Below are 23,379 nucleotides of genomic sequence, written 5' to 3' on the forward strand. Positions count from 1 at the left end.
ATTGCCTCTGTTAATTTCTAAAACTCTTGTCCTTCATAAATCTTCTCTTCAAAATATCAGCTCTTAAAAGTATAAGAACTCCCTCACCTCTGGACCTTCACATGAATTTTTTCTCTCTGTCTAGAGCTGCGCTACCTAGTACATTAGCTACTAAGCTGAAGTGGCTATTGAAATTGAAACCAAAAAAAATAAATAAAATAACATTAAAAATGTAACTTGCCCTTGGCGCATTTTAGGCACTCAATCATCGTATGTGGCTAGTGGCCACCATTTTGGACCGTGCTGTTATTGATTATTCCATCCCTGCAGAGATTTCCCTTGGACATCTACAGTGATCAGAAGATCCCTACCTTCATTAACTTTACAGCTTAGATATCCTTTCCACAAGGAAGTCTTTCCCACACCCACCCCATGCCTTGAAGAACTGTTGGATTGTCCTCTCCAATATCCTACCATATGGGAGTTACCTGGGTGCTTGTGTGAACTGCCTGAGCAGCCGTGAGCTCAGTGAGGTCAAGGACTTATCAGAGTATTGTTGTTCAGTCACTCAGTCATGTCCGAGTTTTGATACCCCACGGACTGCAGCACGCCAGGCTTCCCTGTCCTTCACTATCTCCTGAAGTTTGCTCAAATTCATGTCCATTGAGTCGGTGATGCTTTCTAACCATCTCATCTTCTGCCGCCTTTTACTTTTGCCTTCAGTCTTTCCCAGTATCAGGGCCTTTTGTAATGAATTAGCTCTTCTCAGCAGGTGGCCAAAGCATTGGAGCTTTAGCTTCAGCATCAGAATATGCACCACCATCATTTTGACCCCTTAGAGAAAAAATGGTAACAAAAGTATTCATTGAGTATTTCTAGGTGCCACTCTATAATTTGCATGATGCCCTCACTTGATACATGAATAAGTGCTATTTATCTCAGTTAGGGCATAAGTGGGGACTAGCTGTCATCTCAATGCAGCAAATGAAGAGCCTGAGGAAGACTAGACCTAAACCACCAGCCTAAGTCTTGCAGGTCTGAAGAGGAACACGTCTTGCCGATCTGGAGAGGATGAGTGGGAGCTAGAACAGGCAGTCTGATGGCAGCTCTTACACCTTGCCCCTGTTGTTAACACCCACACAGTTTTGTTGAAAGAATGTGGAGTACCCAGGCACAGGCATGAAAGTAGACAATAGTTACTCTTTCATAACAACACTGGGTTTTAAAATTATATCAATTTTCCCACCAGCTTGAGGATAGAAAGTGTTTTGTTTTGTTTGTTTGTTTTTTTTTGATAAGTGATTTCTACTTTCTTCCTTTAGCTCTCCACTGGAGTGGGGACAAAAAAGGCAGAGTATACCTGCTGAACAATTAAGAAGCAGTACTCTTGCCTGGATGGGGTCGCTAAGAGTCAGACACGACCGAGCGACTTCACTTTCACTTTTCACTCTCATGCATTGGAGAAGGAAATGGCAACCCACTCCAGTGTTCTTGCTTGGAGAATCCCAGGGACAGCGGACCCTGGTGGGCTGCCGTCTAGTGGGCTGCTGTCTATGGAATCACACAGAGTTGGACATGACTGAAGCGATTTAGCAGCAGAAGCAGCAGCGGCAACATTCCGAGAGGGGAAGCAAGATGAAAGGCCAGTGGGCTAACTCTGCAAAGTCAAAGTAAAACAGTCTTGGCAAGTATTCAAGTGACATGATGTACGTGGGCAAGGGACCCGAGTCATTGACTTTGATTTTTCTTGGCTCTAATGTTTTCTTTTTCTGATTGCCCAAGTCATATTAATTAGTGGCATCATTTCTTTCTCATAGCTGCATGTGTTACTGATGTTAATTGTTAGATAATGAAATAACCAGACATTGTTTTCAACGAATTAAGATGATGTCTATAAATAGGTCCCTGCTCAACATTCAGCCTCACGTCTACTGTATCACTGCAGCTACTGATAAACCAGTATTTTAGCTATCCTCATTGACTATTATTATTGTTGTTACTATTTCAGCTTGCATGTTGAAACCACAAGAAAAGCTTATTTTAAAATAAACGTATTTAATACAAAATTTTGGTTAAGTGGGATTCTTGTTATGACTAAAACTGAAGACTTTATATCTTTCTTCAGAGTTTAAATACATGAGGAAATAGGGAAAAAGCTGTATTCATTGAGTCCCCAGTGGGATTGCATTCTATTTTGTTAGGAAACTAAAATATTAAAATGGGAAAGTTTACGTTCTATATTTTGTGAAAGAAAGTGAAAGTGGAAGCCATTCAGTTGTGTCTGACTCTGAGATACCATGGACTGTACAGTCCATGGAATTCTCCAGGCCAGAATCCTGGAGTGGGTGGCCTTTGCCTTCTCCAGGGGATCTTCCCTAGCCAGGGATTGAACCCAAGTCTCCCACATTGCAGGGGGCTTCTTCACCAACTGAGTTATGAGGGAAACTCTACCCTGGGGGCTCAGTGGTAAAGAACCCATCTGTAAAGCAGGAGAATCGAGTTCAATCCCTGGATTAGGAAGATCCCTTGGAGAAGGAAATCGTAACCTACTTTCAGTATTCTTGCTTAGGAAATTCAATGGCCAAGGAGCCTGGCAGGTTACAGTTCATGGGGTGGTAAAAGAGTTGGGCATGACTTAGTGACTAAACAGCAAGAACAAGAGTACTCTATGAACTTTACATATGTTGATCCATCTATTCCAAGTTTAAAATCTGTAAGACTATTATGTCCACTATACAGAAGATAAAACTGAGGTGTAGGACTATGACAAATTGCCCAAATCATATGGCCAATGAATGACAGAGTTAGGAGTTGAACTTAATGTAATTTTAGAACCCACTTCTTAACCACACTGGTCTTTCTCACCTCCTCATCAACAGGTCCATATAATTACATATATATAATTACATACAGATGTTTTACACACACAGGAAAAGTTAAGAATGACCTTTCTAAAGGAACAAGAAAGAAAGATCCTCCCATGTTTTTATTTCAGGATACCATCTATGTGCCAATACAGTTTGGATTATTGACACATTTAAAAACAGAAAACTTGTGCCCATGTCTAAACAGGAAAATGCAAGAAAAGATTTCTGGTAAAATTTGATGCATTTACCTGGTTTGATAAAGAAAGAGATCAGTTTAAAAAAAATCAGAATCCTTTGAATACTTTTTAAAATTCTATTACAACATCACTTTTGTTCAAGAGGAGCAAAAAGCTTTAGAGAACTATTTTAAGTTGGTGTCACTTAAGTGAATTTTGATCTTTAAATAACCATCTGTATTTGGCTACTGTCTGATATTGGTCTGTATAGAGCTAAATTTACAGTCCCTTTTCCCAAACATAAAGAAAAAAAGAGCAAGACTAAGGCAGGTTAAAAACATATTCTATTAGTAGCTGCTTCAGCCAAAACACAGGTATCCGTTTTTCTTCCTCATCATAGTGTCACTAATGACATTTTACAAATACAGATTGCATTTTTTCCTTCCAATTTATAAAGAATTGCATTTTTTCCTTCTGAGCAATTTATAGGGGTTCATTCTGTCATTTGACCAGCTTAGTTACTTGACAAGACTGACGGAAGATCCAACGTGATCAGGTCAACTGTAATCCAGCCTTTAAGTGAGAAGGAATAGAAAACCCAGAAGCTGTCGAAAGGTCCATTGAAGTCAAAGGAAAACACATCCCTGCTTCTGAAGACCCTGAAATAATTTGAAAAAAAAAAAGGTGATCAGTGTTTTTGACTCTAAAGCTTATTCTAAGGTAAGGAAAGAAAAGAATCAGAAGAGATCACTTTGCTTTTCCAAAGAATGCTTTTTGGAAAAGTAGCATTCCATGGAAGTACATAAAAGAGCCAAACCTTTTACACATGACTCTAACAATTGCTAACATTATCTAAACTCCTGGCAAAGAAAACATCAAATGACCAAAACACATGTTTGCAGTATTTAACACACACACACATATTGAAATGGGAGAAACGGATTCAGAAGAAATGATTTGTAAGTATGTGGTTAAAACTATTTATATACCGGGTTCTATTTGTTTTACAGCTAGCGGTGCACGGACAGCATGAAAGGTTATCTTTGACAAGGTTTTAGCTATTATTTTCTTCCAGTGAAATGGTATTTCTTGAGAAAAAAAGGTCTTTGGAACAAAATAACAATAAATCCTGATTTAGATACATAAACCTGCCATTGATATCACATAATATCAGTGTTCTTTCTCACTCGATACAGGCGTTTTAAAGATAAATGGTAAACCTGAACTGGAAATCCATCTGGCCAGCTGCCTGCTCTAATGAATAACCCCACTTTGGCGCGTGCAATGTAAGCAGAAAGTTCTCTCCCGGCCTCTTTCGTCTGTCATGAATCTACGAGACAGCCGACATAATATCTGGGCGACAACGGTGCGCTAACAGTGCAGTGAGTTCCATTTTCTTTGCTTTCTATTGATTTTCACTTAATAACTGGCGAAATACTAAACGTCCGCCCTGAGTACCTAATAAATCCTGCCTGAGCTTTTTATTGAGGAGAATTTAATAAAAACAACCATTGCGGCTGAGGGATTTTTCTTCTGGACAGAACATAGTGGGTAGGGGACATCGGGGTTGGGGCAAGAGGAAGCCATCTGATTTTTTAAGGAACTTTCCTTCCCTTTGGAAAAGTGGTACTCATGTCAAGGACGCCTGTGTGTTTGAACCAGGGTCCGCAGAGAAGATGCTCTAAGTTCTTCAGGCTGGTTGTGTAGGGAACGGGAGGAAAAGGGATGCAAAGACTTGGCCAGAATCATCCTTCTGGTCCCCTGGTGTCCTCTGATACCTTGTTCAAGCTTCAGTTACGGACTTCTTCACTGTTACCAGTAGCTCTCAACAGTCTATAGACATGTGCATTTTACTGTACTATGTAACCCTTCTTGGAAATGTGATACTAGGAATGCAAAGTATGACACGCTTGCTGAATCCTTAGATACCTTTAACAGAATTCTAGATATTTAAAAAATTAGGTAAACATATGAAGTTAGAGAGTACATACAAATTATTCCATTTAATGCTAATTTGAGGCTCACAAATTCACTTGTGGGGCCAAGAGCTATGTTTGTGGCTTTTTGAAGCCCCAAGAGAATTGGAAAGCCTGGACTTTGCACCCATCACCATTGTCCTCTGCATATACTTCTAGAACAATTTCCACTGTTGATGCTTGAGGAAAACCTCTTTATTTTGCTACGTGGTCTTTCAGAAGCATTTCACAGCTATGACTCCCTCCTCACCCTTTATGTTCTAATTGATCTTGAGGCTATTTTCAAATCAGGGGGGTTGGTGAACAAGGACTTTAAAATCTCCTCTTGTGTGTGCATCCATTGCGTTCCATACTCAATAAAATTCCTAACCAAGAATCCACTTTTATATTTAGAAAAAATAAAAGTAGAAATATAATTTAAAGTTTTTAAAAAAAAATCCACGAATTTTCAGTTTGAGTATCAATGTTATAAAAACCACAGTCACCATGCAAAGCAAACCCTGACTCAGTTACTTGTCAGCAACTCCACGACAGCTTTTCCTGCAGAACCTGGGGACAGAGGCAGTGTGACATAGTGCAGGTTTGTGTCAAAGGACCTCGATTGAAATCCTGGCTTTCCCTCCTCTGAGGTTTGGTTACTACGTCTATGAAATGAAGATACTGTTGCCCAACAAGCATGGTTGACATCACCTTGGCAAAAATCAATAAATGTATGGGTGCTGGACAAATGATGCCCATTTATTTCACTGTTACCCCAATGACAAACTGTGGTTAATCAACTGGGCTATGCCTTGAAACTGGCAAAAATCTCAAAAATCCCCCTTGTTGCCCTCCACAGTTTACAGCTGAGTTAACTCTCTTCCCAAAAGGAGCTCGTCTCAAAATTTTTGCTTAGAAGAAGTCCTGATGTAAATGGTACAGTCTGGATGATGATGGCATATCAATGTGGGTTCATTAATTGTGAAAAACGGGGAGGATGTTGACAGTGGGGGAACCCGTGTGTGTTTTGGGGAGAGGAGCTGGGAACACTCTATACTTTACTTTCAATTTCACTATGAGCCTAAAACTGCAGCAAAAATAAAGTCTATTAAAAAGAGAGAGAGAGAAGAAAGAATAGCAACAAAACGAAGATTCCCTGCCCATAGAAAGACTCAATAATATTTGCTTTTATTATTTACGAATGTTGCTTAACAATAATCGTAATCAGGTTGTGACTCTTTGCAAAGCAGAAGTCTGATCATTATTCCAGTGTAATTCGCACTTAATATAGACATTGACACCTTCTTGTTAATCCTAATTTTTTTTTTTTTTTGACAGGGATGGGGTGGGGTGGGATGTTGGGTCCTTTCTTTCTCTGGTTCTTACTAAAAACTAGAGTGCAGTAAAATCTTTAACATTTTTTCTTTTTCAAATCATTTTGTTTTGCCACTTTTTCAGAGGAGAGCTTTCTTCTTTTTCTTCTTTTTTTAAAGATGTTTGTGGAACCTAGTCTGTTCTGTCCTCAGCAGAATGTTTTGGTTCCATCTAATCAGATAGGCTAAACAACACTACAGAAAATTCAGCAGGGCCTGTGCTCACCCCCAGCTGAAATCTGGGAGAGGGCCTTTCTGACTTGAAGCTCAGGGTTTTGCAGGGCTCTTGGTGTTCACTTCCTCTAATGGGTCCACAGAAAGGTGTATTGCTATTCAGATAATGTCTTCCTCTGCTCCACAAAAGGTTGCTGTACTGAGCTGTGATTGTGACAAATGATTTACTATTAGGAACATTCTGTAATTATTGTTCGGTGGGACCGCAGACCGATACATTATTAACATGATAGACGGCCTTTTATATCAGCAAAAATAACTAAATTAATAAAAATGGCTTCATTCCAAACCCTGTCAGAAAGCCAATACTCAGAACAATCAAGTAGCAGTGATACCTGAGAAAGCCATAGTTTATATCCCCCAACAAATCATGTTTTATGCATAAGTAGTAAAATATTTGTATGTATAATCTCTATAATATAGGTCTGTGTAACAGAACAGATTTTTATAGATATCAGCCATAAACAAAAATAGAAGATGTTTAAATATTCTGTCCCAAATGATTTAGATTTAAATTTATGCCTTTATGCAATCAGGTTGCAGTTTTAGAATATTAGAATCTGCCTATGACGTCTTTCTTTCAATTCTCTAGCATCGGGAAACAATTAATGAGGATCCTGCGAACTAGAATGTCTTTCCTTGATCGTTCTTCCTTCCCTCCTTCCCGCCTTTCTTTTCACCAACAAACTCCTGATTTATGCTTTCAATTCTTAGCCTCACTAATTTTTTTACCCTTTCACACAAAATTAAATATTCAACATTTTATAAGGAAGACAATTTTCCTGCACCCAAATATCTCGAAGCCTACAACAGAGCTTTACTGAGAACAGTCTCCATAGCACCAGATTTAGGCCCTCTGAAAGAACTGACCTATCGATAAGGATATTTGTAAAGAAACAGCAGAGCAACATTTGGTGATCTTAACTGATGATTGAGAATTTTTGTGTCTGCTAACCTTGTTCAGAGGTCACTAGAGATGGGAACATCCCAGGTGGTGCTAGCAGTAAAGGACCCACTTGCCAATACAGGAGACGTAAGAGCCTCGGGTTCAGCCCCTGGGTCAGGAAGATTCCCTGGAGGAGGGCATGGCAACCCACTCTGGCACTCTAGCCTGGATAAGCCCATGGGCAGAAGAGCCAACACAGCACATAGACAGCTAGGACTTGAATTTGCCAAGAAATCGGGGAAGGAATAAAATAGAATTCAACTGTTCTCTTTTCTGCTATTTTCTTCCTTTCCTACTTTCACTCTTTCAACATATTTTGTCCACAATCCCTGTTCAAAACTCTTAGGGTGAAATGTGCTTTATAAATCAGAACCATTAGGATGTTGAAAGGTAACATGGTACACATATCCATACATTACCCTCCTATCACAAGTGGAGTCTGGAGTTTCATATATGAATATGTCTGTAACAACACATATGAACACTCACAGTAAATGGGCATAAAGACTACACAGAGCTTACATCAGCCTGGGTTACATTTTGCTATCTATAGTCTTAAGTGCCTGGTGGCTCAGATGGTAAAGAATCTGCCTGCATTGCAGGATACCCAGCTTCGATTCCTGGGTTGGGAAGATCCCCTGGAGAAGGCAATGGCTACCCACTTCAGTATTCTTGCCTGGAGAATCCCACGGACAGAGGAGCCTGGGGCTATAGTCCATGGGGTTGCAAAGAGTCGGACAAGACTGAGCAACTAACACACACACAGCCATGCCTCCAACACACACACACATAAACATAGGCACACACACACACACAGGCACACACATACACAGGCACACACACACAGGCACACAGAGGCATACACACACAAGCACACACAGGCACACACATACACAGGCACACACACACAGGCACACAGAGGCATACACACACACAAGCACACACACAGGCACACACACATACAGGCACACACACACACAGAGGCACATATACACAGGCACACACACACACAGAGGCACACACACACAGGCACACACACAGAGGCACATATACACAGGCACACACACACACAGGCATACACACACACAGGCACACACACACAGGCACACACACACAAGCACACACACAGGCACACACACAGGCACACACACAAGCACACACACAGGCACACACAGGCACACACACAGAGGCACATATACACAGGCACACACACACACAGGCACACACAAATAGAAAAATACCTGTTGATTTACCAAAGATTCTTAGATTAGGAATTACACAGAGGGGATTGTATGCATACCTACACAAACCAACACTGAACATTCAGTTAATACAATTTAGACTTCAGTTCAGTCACTCAGTCGTGCCTGACCGTTTGTGATCCCATGGACTACAGCAAGCCAGGCTTCCCTGTCCATCACTAACCCCTGGAGCTTGCTCAAACTTTCCCCCAAATTTGTAAACTTACCTTTGGATATCTTTAAAAAAAAAAGATTTTTGCTCTTTTAGAGAAGTTTTAACTTCACAGCAAAGTTGAGTGGGATGTACAGAGATTTTCCACTCATGCCTAGCCTCACTCATTATCAAAATCCCACCAGAGTGGTACATTTGTCCGAATTGATGAATCTACATTGACAGATCATTATCACCCAAAGTCTGTAGTTGACAGAGTTCACATGGATATGCCTTATCATAGCACATTTATTCTTTTTCAGGACTTTTCCATTCTTGGTAGTAGCTTAAAACATTAGAAGTTGCCATTAAGTATATGATCAATAAAATATAGTTTATTCATTGAGTAACTGATATTGTAATGCTACTGATACTTCAATACACTTAGTACTGCCGTTTAGAATTATTTCCTTGTAGAGAAATTTTGAATGACTTCATGCTTCAATCCTTGTTCAACTCTATCCACTGCCAACATTGTTTACAGTAGTGATCATGCTTTTTGGTGGGCTTCTCGGGTGGCTCAGATGGTGAAGAAACCACCTGCAATGCAGGGGATCTGGGTTCCATCCCCGGGTTGGAAATATCCCCTGGACAAGGAAATGACAACCCACTCCAGCATTCTTGCATGGAGAATTTCATGGACAGAGAAGCCTTGCAGGCTACAGTCAGTCCATGGGGGTTGCAAAAAGTCGGACACAACTGTATGACGAACACTTTTCATGCTTTTTGGGAAAAGGTGCAAACATAGTCTATATTTGCTTACATACAAGATTTTTACTAAATAAAAACATGGCTTAAAAACAAGATTGTGGTCTAAAAAGACTTGGAGAAAGCTACTTATGATAGCTCACATCTTCAGATTCTTGCAGTATAAGTGAAATCAGTCCAGAGGCTGGTCAACGTGATCCAGAATTACAGTCCAAAGTCCCTCAGATGATATTAGAAATCATCCTAAATCTGAAAGCAAAATAAATGTAAAAGTGATCCAGTCAAGTACTGTGTGAGGTGAGGAGCAGTGTGTAGGTGAAGGATGCAGAGAAACATTCTCTAGACAGATGGGGGAGACTTGGGTGATTGTTTTTATAGCTAAAGCTTGATTGAGACCTATTTTAAACCTCATCTTTTCTGCGTTGGCCTTCTCTTAAAGGAAGACAAATGCCCTTGAAAAGGCGTCTTAAAAGTATGATTCACGGACTTGGGAAGAATTACAGGATGCAGACGGCCGAGAGTGTGGTGCCTCCCCCGAGAGGAGTTCACATTTCCTTCCTCTTAATCTGAGTGAACCATTAAAAAGTTACTTAGTTCCCTGGAGACCCTTCCCAAGGAATCTCCTAAAAGGAAATACCCTGCACTGGAAAGGTAATTTACCTAGACAGGATTTAAAAAGCCAGGTTCCAGTTCAGAGATAGATACCCAGGGACTTCACAGCGGCTGGTGTATTATGCTTTTATGGATTCTCTCCTAAATTAGTTAACAAATCAGAAGTAGGCTGAACAAGAAAACACACACACACACACACACGCAATTACTCTTGTACACTTTATTTATTGATTCTTCCATGCAATTAAATCCTACATATGATAGCTTCGCAGCTATTGGAATATCAAAATGTAAATATGCAATCAATTGATTAAGCCTGAAAATAGGCTCATGTCCAAGCAATACATGTTTTGTTTTCTATTCTGAGAACGGTCTTAATTATTTTATCTAGTGGGAAAACTATTTTCTTAGGGATAGGCATGTGGGAGGGGAGGAAAATTCTGTGTTCTGGACCTTAGGGAGTGCTGTGGTAATTTCATGTCTGAGGTCTTTGGGAAGACGGACTTAAGAGCTGATTCCCTTTTATGGCAAAATAACTTATGAATTTGTCTTTTTAAAGTCCACTGGAAATGGAGCATGGTTACAGAAAGCTGCAGCTGTGAATATTTGTAAAGCAGCTTGGTTTCCCATCTCTGGCAATTCCCTGTTCCCAGCCCCCATCCTCAACGAGTGTCTTATCCAGTGTTGGAGTTAATGATGGAACAGGAAAGAATGAATGAGAATGTTGGATCATATCAGTTCCTAGCAGCAAACTCATTTCTTTTCGAACGTTTTGTAGGCAACAGATAAGCAGTTGAGCCCTGCCTGACATTTATTAGGGATTTTTGCATTTCCTAGGTCCTGGCTCACATCGGAAGGAATTTTACTGATGGCCGTGAGAACTCTGTCACAATTCCTTGCTCAAATGACATCAGGATTCAACATTTAAAGACTCTCTAAGCTGATTAGTTAAAAGTTTTCTCGATAAAACTTATAAATGGAAATGTGGAGAAATTAGAATGCGAGAGCTAGTCCTATGTAAAGAAGATTCTACATACTGAAACACATAGATGAATCCAGGAGACTCGGCTGAGCAAAGCAGGAAATCACGTTATCATCTTTCACTTTTCTCTCCTGAAACCGGAAGGACTAGATTCTGAAATATTTGGGTTCAATAAACAACAACCATAAGAATCCCTTTTCCTCCAAGAATTTCACATTTCTCAGCTATAGGGCAGAGTCCTGATACCATACATTATTACAAAGTAAAGTCAAGCAAGAAAGAAGTGTTGGGAATACTTGGACCTGCGTACTTTTCATGAATATAAACTCTTTAGCATAGGAAACGAAATGCAAATCATGGGGAAATGTACGATTCTATTTACCAAATAGTCACAATCAAGTGATCCGATTATAGGGCAAAATTAGGAGAGACATTTTAAAACTGTCTTTGTAGTGTCATTAAAAATAATGAAGGTATTTACATTTGATAAGCCATTTATCTCATTATTTCTTGTCCAGTGAACTTTGCAAAAGAACTAGGGAAAATTCTACACCCCCTTTTTTCTTCCTTTTCATAAAACTCAATCCACAGGCCTGTATATTATATTCACATTTTTTGTCTGTGTGTGCTTCCTTTTGTGTTTTTTGGCTGCACTGGTGGAATTTTCTATGATAAGAGGACCACCAATCCAGTGTGCATGGTGTGGGGTTGGCCCAGTCAAGTGGGCCCCACTGGGCCTTCAAGGAAAAAGGCCAGGAATTCATAGGGCTTGATTACTGCCAGGGCTTTTTCTGATTGTAAGTGGACTGTGCTCTTCCTAGTAAATCAACGCCTGGACATTAGAAATTTAACTTCAACTCAGAGAAGTGAGCAGAAACTCTGTAAAGAAGCCACAACAATGCCTACATGAGATTTCTCCCAGCTTGATTAAAAGTGAAAAGAAGGTTATTGCATGAGCTACAATTAGTTTTAAAAAAACTTCCATAGTAAAGTGTATAAGCTTAAGTAAAAGTGTCTTCCTTTAAAAAGGACAAACATTTTGTTGTTTAAAGCTTTTGGTTTTGTATTCAAAACACATCTGGCCGCCATACTTATTTTCTTTAATTGAAAAAAAAGTTAAAATCAAGATATCAGGATTCTTCCAATTCTGATTACTCTATTTACCATCTGTTAATACAATCTAATTTGGTAAATATTTATGGGCCACATAGGTCATTAAATTGTTGGGCCACAGGTTGATGATTTGAGAATGAAGCAGATGACTTTGGCCAAATGGCTTAAATGGTGGGTAACCAATTTTATATTTCTATCTTAATATCGTGATCAGTATTCCTTCTTAAATGTTATTTATTTATTTAACTTCTTGGCTATGCCACATGGCACGTGGGACCCTAGTTCCCTGACCAGGGGTCGAACCTGTGCCCTCTGCATCGAATTCTCAGAATCTTAACCACTTGGCCTCCCAGGAAGTCCCAGTATTTCCTTCTTAATGGTTTGGTTTCACGACTGAAACTGATTTTTCTTCTCTCTTTGTACCCATACCCTTTAATATGTGACCTTGTCATGTGACTAAAGGGGAAGAGTATATTGACTGTCCTTTGGCTTAGGTTCCCCACGTGGCCTGCTGTGGCTGAAAGAACAAAGTGGAAATGATGGTATGCTTTAACAGGCTTTGGAAGTTTCTGGTTTGTTTCTTGTGCTTCTGCTGCAGCCTTGAGGAGCACGTGCCTGGTTCCAAGAGGAGGATGAAAAACATAAAGACTGGAGACATCCTATCTGGGTTCCCCCAGACAAGTTCAGCCTGATCAAGGAAGCCCCCACTGACCTGGAAATCCACAAGGGATAATGAAGAGTCGCTGACTGTCTAAAGCCACTGCCTTTGAGAGTGGTTTGTTGTACAGCAGCAAATATCTGATACAGTAAGACTCATTTGTTCACTCACTTACTCATCTTCCAACATCAGTTGGACACCTAACAAGACCTCAGTTCTGTGTTAGTAGTCTGAGATACAAAGGTCTAACTTCTAGGGGAAAAAGGTAAAAGGAACAGCAAATTATATACATTTGCAAAGTGCTGAGATGAAAGCATATTCTCAGGGCTATGATGAATCCCATAAGGTGCTACAGAGGGCATTTTGGAAAAGGAGAGATAAATATAGAGGAATTTTAAAAAGTAGGAATTGGGAGGGCTTCCTTGGTGGCTCAGTGGTAAAGAATCTGCCTTCAGTGCAGGAGACGCAGGTTCCATCCCTGGTCGGGAAGATCCTATGGAAAAGGAAATGGCAACTGCCTCCAGTATTCTTGCCTGAGAAACCGCATAGGCAGAAGAGCTTGGCGGGGTCTCAAAAGAGGTCAACACAACTTAGCAGCTAAACAATAACAGCAACAGGATTTGGGAAGGCCCTAAGTTTAGATTTTGAAGAGGAGAAGGATAGGAAAGCATTCTATGTTGAGAAAGCGCACAGCGTTTGTAAATATCCTATTGCTGAGAAAGATCCTGGGCAGAATGAGGAATTTCACACAGTCAGGAACCATATTTCTTATTTTCTTGAACTCCATATGGTTTTTACAATGGCAAACTTGGGTAAAGCTCAAGAATGCCTTGATGATATTGTTGATTAATGTCTTGAGAAGAAACTAGAGATAATGCTTAAGGAAAGTCTCCTTAAAATTTCCCAGCTCTCTATCTAAATTCAGACCTAACTTCTTGAGAATGTCAGACTTAGGCAGGAAGCCTTTTGATTATTTGTGGTGTTTTTCTCTTCGCTTCCTGCTTTAATCTTATAGCACAGGGACCAAGCTATTCTAAGGGGAACCACTTCCTTGGTATTTTTGGCATGTCTCTTACCAGGAAACTGGTGGAAGTGTCAGGGGTACCCTTTTCAAGAGATTTCCACTTGAACCAAGGGGGGTTGCATCTACTTCCTAACCATTCAAGGCTTTGGCCATTTGTGGTTTACTCATGTTCACTATCATGGAGATTGTTGAGAAAAAACTCAGGAAGTCCTTAAAGGTCCCAGAACCATATTTTCTTAGCTGCCAAGTTATAACTCTATTATTCACAAGAAACTTTTTTTAGAGAGATATATTGAAAATTAGTGTGTTTCAATTGGAAAGACACTCTGAACTCATTGGGTCCAGTCCTCCCCATTTGCCAAGTTGGATGAGCCTGTTCTGGGTGCAAAGTAGTAATAATAATAATGACTGATTCAAAAATCTCATTAATTAAGGACAAAATGGAACTGATTCTCTTGGCTTCCAGGCTAGTGAGTCTAGAACTACACCCTCTTGCACTTTTTTAAAAAAAATAAACTTGTTTTCAAATATTTATTTGAGCAAATAAATATTTTCTTGGTTTCTTTAGAATTATTACTCAGCATCACTATTCATTCATTCTGTTTTTACCTTTGATTATATCTTTATTGTCATTTAACACAGTCCAAAAGTTCCCTACCTATAAGAGTTCAGATGTTGTATATTAAAGGCATTCATTTTAATCAATTCTCTACCTTTGAGTTTTTTATTTTTATTTTTACTATAGTATAGTTGATTTACACCGTTGTGTTAGTTTCAGGTATATAGCTGCCTGAATCAGTTATACATATATTTATACATATGTGCATATATGTATTTATATATCAATTCTTTTTCAGATTATTTCCCCATGTGTGTTACTACAGAATGGTGAGTACAGTTTTCTGTGCTATACAGTAGTATACAAGTTTGGTATTCCAGATAATATGTATTCTTGATTTCTTATACAGCTCATATTATCTAGAACCCCAAACCTGATTTACAAACAAAACTTATACAAAGAGATAAACAAAATATTCTAGTGTCTTAAAACAAGAAAGAGTGAGTCAAAAGAGAAAATGTCATCCAGGGTTCCAAAAAGAACTGAAAGAATGAGTTTCACAGGTAAGGTGATTATTCTGCAGTGGCAAAATGATTAAGGAACTTGGGATGGAGGTGTTTGAAGTCGGGAAATGGACAGGAAAGGAAGGAGAGGAAAGAAGACACTATGTCTTTAAATTGAATTGAATGTTCTGTGACTTTAAATGAAAGCTCTTCTGTTGTTGGGCAAATAAATTTAAACCACTTAACATGGCAGAGAAGGTCAGGCAAGCTTATTATAGTGATCATAGCGTTACAGCTATTGCCATTGACCGCTGCTCTCCGGAATCACCAATAATCAGAGACCACAAGCTGTGTTTGCAGAGAAAGGTCATCATTCATTTTTTTCAAAGCATTAATATCTTTTGTTTGTTTGGCTCAACATGAAACAGGAATCGATAGAGGTAATTCACAGAGCAATTAGCCCCTCATCTGTCAAACGGCATCTGGGTGTATTTAACAAAAAGACCTTTGGAAAGGTTTAAAAAGGAAGAAAGTGCCTATACCATCAACGATTTATATTTTCTACATGACATGTTGTGTATGTATCTGTGAAAAGGGGGGCCCTGGGACTAAGAAAATATACATAAAGCCTGCTATAAATCTACACTTCGATGTTATGATGTTGCAGTGTAGAGATAGACCAAGGAAAGCTCGGATTACATTCTCGCCTGGTTCCTGTGAAGAGGGCAAACGGCTTGGGGTTTTGTATCATGGCCACATGCAGCCTTGATACAGGAATTTCACAAAAAGAAGACCTCAAGGAAAAACTGGTTTGGGGAGGTTAAGAATTGGGAAAGAACAAGTGGTCCCTCTTGGCATCAGACTTTTGTGCTGGGGAACAAGATGCTCCTAAGACCAGCCACTAACCCATTACATGGGAACAGCGCCACCAGAACTCAACCTCAACCATGCCACCCTGGAGTGAACCCATCTCCATACCTAATTTGCCTTTATTTACATAAGAAAGAGAAAATGAGATGGAAATTCACTTAAGAGACTTCAGTATTCAAAAAATAAAATAAAATTCTGTTCTGGCTCTATTTTTCTTTATTGAATGTCAGTTATGTGGACTATGGAATTAATGCAGTATCAAAGAGATAGGCTTTTTAAAAAATTCAGCTTAGGGAGTTGTCTACACATATACACAAATGCTATTACTCTCAGCAGGACCAGATGTATTTGGGAAATTTGGGGAATGGTATATTTTCTTTTCAATTCTCTGGCTCTTCACATTTTTTTCTTGACTTTTTTGGTTTTGTTTTCTTTCTCCCAGTCCTATTCCCTCACTCTTTTTGTTTTGTTTTGTTTTGTTTTGGTGTTCATCCAGAATACATCAGCATGACCAAAACCGAAGTCATGAGATAATAAAGAAAGTTACAAAACTTTGCCTTCCCCATGACTCCAGAAAATATGCATTTTTGGTTTTGAATTTAGTTTTATTCTTAATACCTAGACATTCTAACAGGTTGACTAGCCATCTCTCAGGCTTTTTCAAGATAAGTATAAATGTCTTATTTACAAATTACATGATACAGTTAAATTTAAAAAGCAAGAGACTGTACTGAATTTTGAGTATAATTACAACTGTGAAAAAAATATCACAGTAAAAGACTGAGAGGAAACAATACTTAAATAACATTGTCTTTGGATAGAGAGATTATAGAAGTTATTCTTGTTTCATTTAAAATTTCTGTATTTTCAAATTTTCCTATAATAAGCATACTACTTTTTAATTGGATACACTAAAACTTTACTTAAATTTAATTAGGTAACGCATACATGACAGTAGTGTCTTATATTACATACTGACCTCAGATAACCAGAAATTCACTTTTTATAAACATTGTCAAATATTCTTGTTAAATTTTGTTTTCATGGCTAGATCTAAAACCAGTTCTTAGAGCCTCATGAAATTGTACAGACCATGTACAATTCCAATCTGACTATAAGATTGAAGTTGAGGACAGTGGGATAGCAGGAAGTAACTCATAGTACTTCTAGATTTATGAAATAATGAAATCCTGTTATAAGAGACTTTCACTGTCAAATTCTTGGGTTTATCTCATTATTCTCTTTGTAGAATTTTATTCTGGAGGCATTGTGACCCAGTGTTCCTTTCCCCTCAACCTCCCAGTTTTTTGGTTTGTTTTTTTTTCTGTTTATGTCAGCTGTGCTGGAAGTTTCCATACATTCAACACATGTCTTCCTTTATGTAGAAAGGTTCTCTGCAGCCTATACATTGGCTAATAATTATTTCCCACACTTCCTGTTACTAAAGCAAATATTACAGTCCAGCAGTTACCTAGGGTCTATTTTGCTCTTATGAAAATGCTATAATACACGTCAGCAATAATCCAAATCATCCCACTTCCTAAATGGTTATCCAAAAGAAGCTTTTATTTCCTTGTTGGACCATCTTAGGGGTGGGTCTGGCTTCCATGGACTTTGCACATTCTTCTGATTTGTGAGTCAAACCTGAGCTAGAAAGACGGACTGCCGCCTCCTCCGGGCTCTGCTTAGAGTCACAGGGGTACAGTTCATCAGACAAACACCTCATAAGCATCAGTTCTGGCTGCTTTCCAGGGAAAACCATGTCATGCCATTGAGTAACACTTAGGACCCAATCTTTCATCCTCCTCCTCCATAACTAAATAAATTGGGTAAAGGTCTTGCCCTGCCTCAAGATAACAAGAAGTTTAAAGAACTTACTTATGTTTCATGTGGCAGACACTAAGCTTTAGGGAAGTGAACAAAAACAAGATGGTGGCTTTCCTGAAGTTCAAAGGCAGCTTCTGTCAGCAAATGAATATAGACAATCCTCGTTTCCCTGAAGGGAGCAAATAATATTGCTAATTAAAAGGAAGGAGATTCAGATGAGAGGGCTGAAAGAAAATGAACCTAGACTTCTCTAATCCTACTTTACTTAAAACCTGATGATCAATCTAGCGTAAGACTCTTTTTCTCTAAAACTTTTTCTGAGAGTGATCTGATAATAAATAATTCTGTGCTTTGTTCAGCAGTTACTAAATTCTACTGTTACAGTATGAAACAGCCAATGAAATATTTAAACAAATGAGTGTTGACCATATGTCAATAAAACTTTATTATGGACATGAAATTATGAATTTCATATAATTTTCATGTTATCTCAAGTTATCATTCTTCTTTAATTTTTTTTTCAACCACTTACAAATGTAAAAACTATTCTTGGCTCACAGGTAATACAAAAGGAACCATTGGCCTGGATTTGGTGGTTGGGCCACTGTTTGGCATAGAACTCTCGGTTCTAGAGTTCAGAAATTCTAGTTCAAGTTTGTGTATCAGATTCTACAGAATGACAGGCCTTTCTTGGCTACTCTCAGTTCAGTGACCGCTGTCACTTATTATTCAACTACCTAAGAATAAACGTTCTTTTCTTCAATCTTATCTTTTGTTATTTCAGAAAACACTCATGAAACTTTTTAAACTCATTGAATTTAGTATAGAATCTTAATTATGTGTGACTCAGGTATGGAGCTGAGGGAGAATTTGCATAACCAGACCAAATTAAACTGTATAAAATCACGTCTTCTGGTTTTCCTATGTTATATTTTTCAGGTAAAAATCCTAAGTAGTCTAAAAGTCAATATCAATTTAAACTACAGTTTATTCAAATAATAATATAAAAGTAATTATTGAATAAATCTGAAAACTTTTTGGTGACAAAGGAGAATATTCTCTTTCTGATGTAAATGAAAATGAGTGCAAACCTACATTCGTGTATAGACCTATATGTAACTGAACTATAGAAATTCAAATATTAAAAAATATTTTGGGGGAAGTTAATTGCTTCTTTCTACTCTTTTTTCTTGGAGAAAGAAAAGGCAACCCACTCTGGTACTCTTGCCTGGAAAATCCCATGGACAGAGAAGCCTGGTGGGCTACAGTTCATGGGGTCGCAAAGAGTCAGACACAACTGAGTGGCTTCACTTCACTTCACTCTTTTTCTACTTTCTAAATTGTTCACAATGTGTATACTGCTTGTATAATTAGGAAAAAAAAGTATTACAGAAATATATTTTGCTCCAAGCTTTCAAAAGTATTTCTGTGGACTGACCTATGCTTCTGCAGCAATCTTGGAAGAGGAATCATGAAATATACTGCATGATTCATTGACCACTGGAAGACTTTGTGATAGCACTGAAGATAACCTCCAGTGAGCTCATAAAAATAATTACCTGAAAGTTGTACAAATTCAGCAGTTTTATGACATACAAAATAAAGGAAAGGAAGGAAGAAACAGGCAATAATACAAGTAAGATCTCATTAAAGGGACAGGGACAACTATACGTAAAAGAGAAATAATAGTTGTTACTAAATTCTGTAAAATTGTTTCAGGTCAATAGAATTAAATGAGAGAGAGCCAACAAACCCTCCCCTCCTTTGCTATTCAAAAGAGGAACAAAACGCTAATTACTCTCTGGCATCAAAATCTTACATTTATGACCAAAGTTTTCGTAAAATCTTGCCTTCCTCTTTATTGGTAATTTTTCTAATGTTTGAGGCCAAACATTCAACTTTTATTTGTGGAGACAATGTAGTGAGAAGGGATTCTTTCATGCACTATTCAGTGAATTTTTCAACTTTTTTAAGAAAAGAATCAATCTCAATTGACAGTACAACACATGATTCCTATCCATATATTTATTCCTATTTATATTCTAGCCATCACCAGGAAGAGGAAAATATGGCTTGCTTTTTTCTGAATATATAAAAATAAGACTTTGAAAGGACCTTTAAAGAGAACGTCATATTAAAGATATATATATATATATTTTTTAGTTTTTTATTTTTTAAATTTTAAAATCTTTAATTCTTACATGCGTTCCCAAACATGAACCCCCCTCCCACTTCCCTCCCCATAACATCTCTCTGGGTCATCCCCATGCACCAGCCCCAAGCATGCTGTATCCTGCGTCAGACAAGTGATGGTTTTAAATTATCAAATACTGAAATAGCTTTATTTATGATTTTCACTGCTTAGAAGATAAAGAAATCTATGAGAACAAAAGGACTAGTGACATCTTAGAAGTAAGATAAAGACTTTTTAGACATTTGGGTTAAAGCTTAGAATTTAATCATTAGACTTGGCATGTCAATAATTTTAGACTGAAAAGCACTTATAGAAACATACCTGAGAGAGAGACTATTGTGTGTCTCTGTCCTTCTCTCTCTTTCTTCTGCTTCCATCCCATGGAAACTGAGCTCCCAAGCAATCTACTTGACTGACGGACTTGTAAGGAAAGAAATTATAGCTGTAGGACCCAACTACTTTACTTCACCTTATCAAATGCACTCACCAATTTATGCTCTTTTTCCACAGTCTGACAAGAATCAGGACTGTTCCAGGGCTTTCGGAGCCCTCTTGTCTCTCCGGATGGTGACATTCTATCTTGACAACTCAGATCCAGCCACCAGGTACCACCCACCGGCCACTGATAGCTTTTCAGCCTGTTCCAGGTGAAACAAGAGGAAGCATGATCCAGACTGCAGTTTTAACTATTCTATATTATGACTCATAAGTTTGCTTTAGTATTCAAAACTCAACGTGGTAGACTGAGCTCTGCAGCATAAGCTGCTGATTGAAGGCTTGTAATAAATAAGAGTCTCGGATGAGATGGGGAGGGGGATGGGATTGCTTCTTCTGTTTGGTGGGGGAGGCCTTCCAGGCACTCAGTAACTGTGTGAAGCTGTAAGCGCTAAGTGAGTCGTCCAGAAAACAAAGTTAGAAATTGACACCATGGCCTCCCAGGGAAAGTCATGAAGAACTTTGAACTAGAATGGGAGTTGGAACTTGAAACATCAGTAAGTTTGGGGAGGTGCAGAGAACAGGAGAGGCAGGAGGAAGTAATGAGCTGTGTTAGTGACTAATACATTGTGTCCCAGGACTTGTGTTGGTAGCACAACATATGTAATCCCATTTAATTCTCACCGAATCCTGAAGCTGAAACTCAAAGAAAATAGATTTTATGAATATTTCACAGCTAAGAAATATGGGAAAATGGATTGAGACCCAGATCTGCCTCCTTCTGAAGCTTACATTCTTTTCAGTACACCAAACTATGTTGAGGATGGTTTTTGGAAGGCAGACTGGTGGGAGCTAGAGTGAAGAGGTGTGAATAAACACAAGCTATAGGATGACAGAGCTTCCTTCCTGGAAAAGTGGTTGGGATGAAGAAATAAATACCAAATTTATTATTTTTTTTTTCTAGGAAGAATTGCAAGATGAAATCGCATGCACTTGACAAGCATTTATCAAATCTGAATTTATTTCCTGATTACAAAAGTATTCCATGTTACTGGTAGGCTAGGAAACTATAGAAAGAATCACCAGCTATAGAATCAGAAAGAGTAACTGTTAATATTTTTCCAGTCTCTTTTTTCTTTCTTCAGATATATACACAGTGCTTATAAGATTTGAATTTTGCTTTTTCTATGTTTGTATTCTGATGTCTGAAATAACATAACAGTATTTTCTTAGTCTGTCTTTGTAAACCTATTTTAATGAATACAAAATATTCCATATGTAGAGAATACCATAATTTATTAAACTCTTATCATTGAACATTAAAGTTATTTCTAATTATTCTAGTTTTTAAAATTATAAATGATGCATAATTTTGTGTGTAGATCATTTTGTTAATTTCTGATTTTTCCTTAAGAAAACAACTTTTAAACAAAACATTCAATTTTTCTTATTTCCTATGGTATAGAAAGTTTAAATCTAAATATCAATCTTGTAACATTCTAGAACCTGAAGCCCAGAGCAGACCCTTGAAGGAATAAGCCAGCCTACCACAACCATCATCATCACCACCATCTTCACTTGGGAGAGTTAATCCCCCCCCTGCATCAAGAAGAGAGAGAAAAAAGCACAGGGGGGGTGGGGCGGAAGAAACTGAAGAAAAGATGAAGGAAGAAGGCAAGAAAGAGAACACTGATTTCTTTCTCTCAGAAACAGATGAACTTTCTCTAGGTGGGCAAACTTTTTTTTTTTAGAGTAAACTCCATGGTGGTCTTGCAGGTGGTAGGAAGGACTCATTTCGGATTTTGTCAAAGTGGTTACTGGCTTTTTAATGTCGAGTAACCTTCAGAGGTGGTATATCTGCTCGTGCATCTCTTCATTCCAGAACATCACACAGTGTCGGAGAGCACCCAGGTTCGAATCCCAGCCACTCATTATAACAGTTCTGTGACTTTGGACAAGTCCTTGAATTTCTCTGAGCCTCAATCTCAGCAAGAGTCAAAGAAGATAATGATGCTAACTGGGAACAATGGATCATGACAATTAAATCAAATTATGTATCACCAGGCAACCGCCCCCCAAGAGCTCCTTTCTCACTTTCTTCCATGCTTTTACTTCATTTTCTTCAGCACATTTTTTCATTTTTAAAACTAGAGTGCAATAATTTGACAAAGTTCAATGATTTGACAAAGTATCCCTAGGTACTGAGAATTGAAAGGCATTGCCCAGTCCCTTATGGGGATCACAGTTCAGTGAAAAAGACAGGAACGGTAATGGAGTAATGTGCTAAAATGTCAAAGGGAGAGAACGGGGTACAACACTGTGTGTGTTCCCAAATAAGGGAGGGAAAAATCTATTTGAAGAGGGTGAGGCAGAGCAATAACCCCTGATATGAGTTTTATGAGTATACGCTTGCCAGGCAAAGGCAGGAAAGGAGAGTTCCTGGCGTGAGTTAGCACTTGGTCCATTGGTGGTGGGGTGAGGGTTACTGTTTGGTGTAAGAGTCCTTAACAGAAGCTAAACGTTATTCAAATGCCACTTCTGCTGTAGACCATTGCCTGGTCCCCTATACAGGAAACCCTCTCAACAGGCTCAGCACTTTAACTGTTCTCCATTTGCGGATTTCTTTGACATTTACTACTTCCTGCTTTGCATCAGAGATATTTGTGTACTTATTTTACTTTCATTACACAGCAGAGAAACTAGAGACTGTTTTATCCTGGTATTCCCCACAGTGCATTCAGCTTAAAATTATATGTATACGTATATATGAAAGCCAATGTATTTCACTTTCACTCTCTCCATCATGGTGGAGTTCTTGGTCATTTTATTTATGAACTTTACATGGGTGAAAAGAAGCTCGGCTTTTTGTTACATAGCTTGTTGCATATTAAGCATTGATGAGTATGCTACAC

The 23,379-nt window shown here is 38.5% G+C and overlaps 2 long non-coding RNA genes across 3 annotated transcripts in view; one reads left to right on the forward strand and one right to left on the reverse strand.

Moving 5' to 3' along the window:
• Positions 1-1,245: 1,245 nt before the first annotated feature.
• LOC138423861 (uncharacterized) overlaps positions 1,246-23,379 on the reverse strand; it is a 130,644-nt gene continuing 108,510 nt past the window's right edge. Inside the window, exons 4-6 of one of the 2 annotated variants that reach the window (XR_011250490.1) lie at positions 20,520-20,670; positions 17,890-18,007; positions 1,246-3,681 (exon numbers count right to left, since the gene is read on the reverse strand). This is a non-coding gene — a long non-coding RNA (uncharacterized lncRNA). The remainder of the gene's footprint in view (positions 3,682-17,889; positions 18,008-20,519; positions 20,671-23,379) is intronic. The other variant, XR_011250489.1, reaches the window with a different exon arrangement.
• On the forward strand, positions 1,439-22,532 carry LOC138423862 (uncharacterized). The gene is made up of 7 exons (XR_011250491.1): positions 1,439-1,685; positions 3,536-3,742; positions 4,219-4,404; positions 11,140-13,203; positions 14,937-14,967; positions 20,543-20,637; positions 21,971-22,532. It is a non-coding gene; the product is annotated as an uncharacterized lncRNA (long non-coding RNA).

This window comes from Ovis canadensis, chromosome 18 (genome assembly GCF_042477335.2).
Source record: "Ovis canadensis isolate MfBH-ARS-UI-01 breed Bighorn chromosome 18, ARS-UI_OviCan_v2, whole genome shotgun sequence".
Classification (NCBI taxonomy): Eukaryota; Metazoa; Chordata; class Mammalia; order Artiodactyla; family Bovidae; genus Ovis; species Ovis canadensis.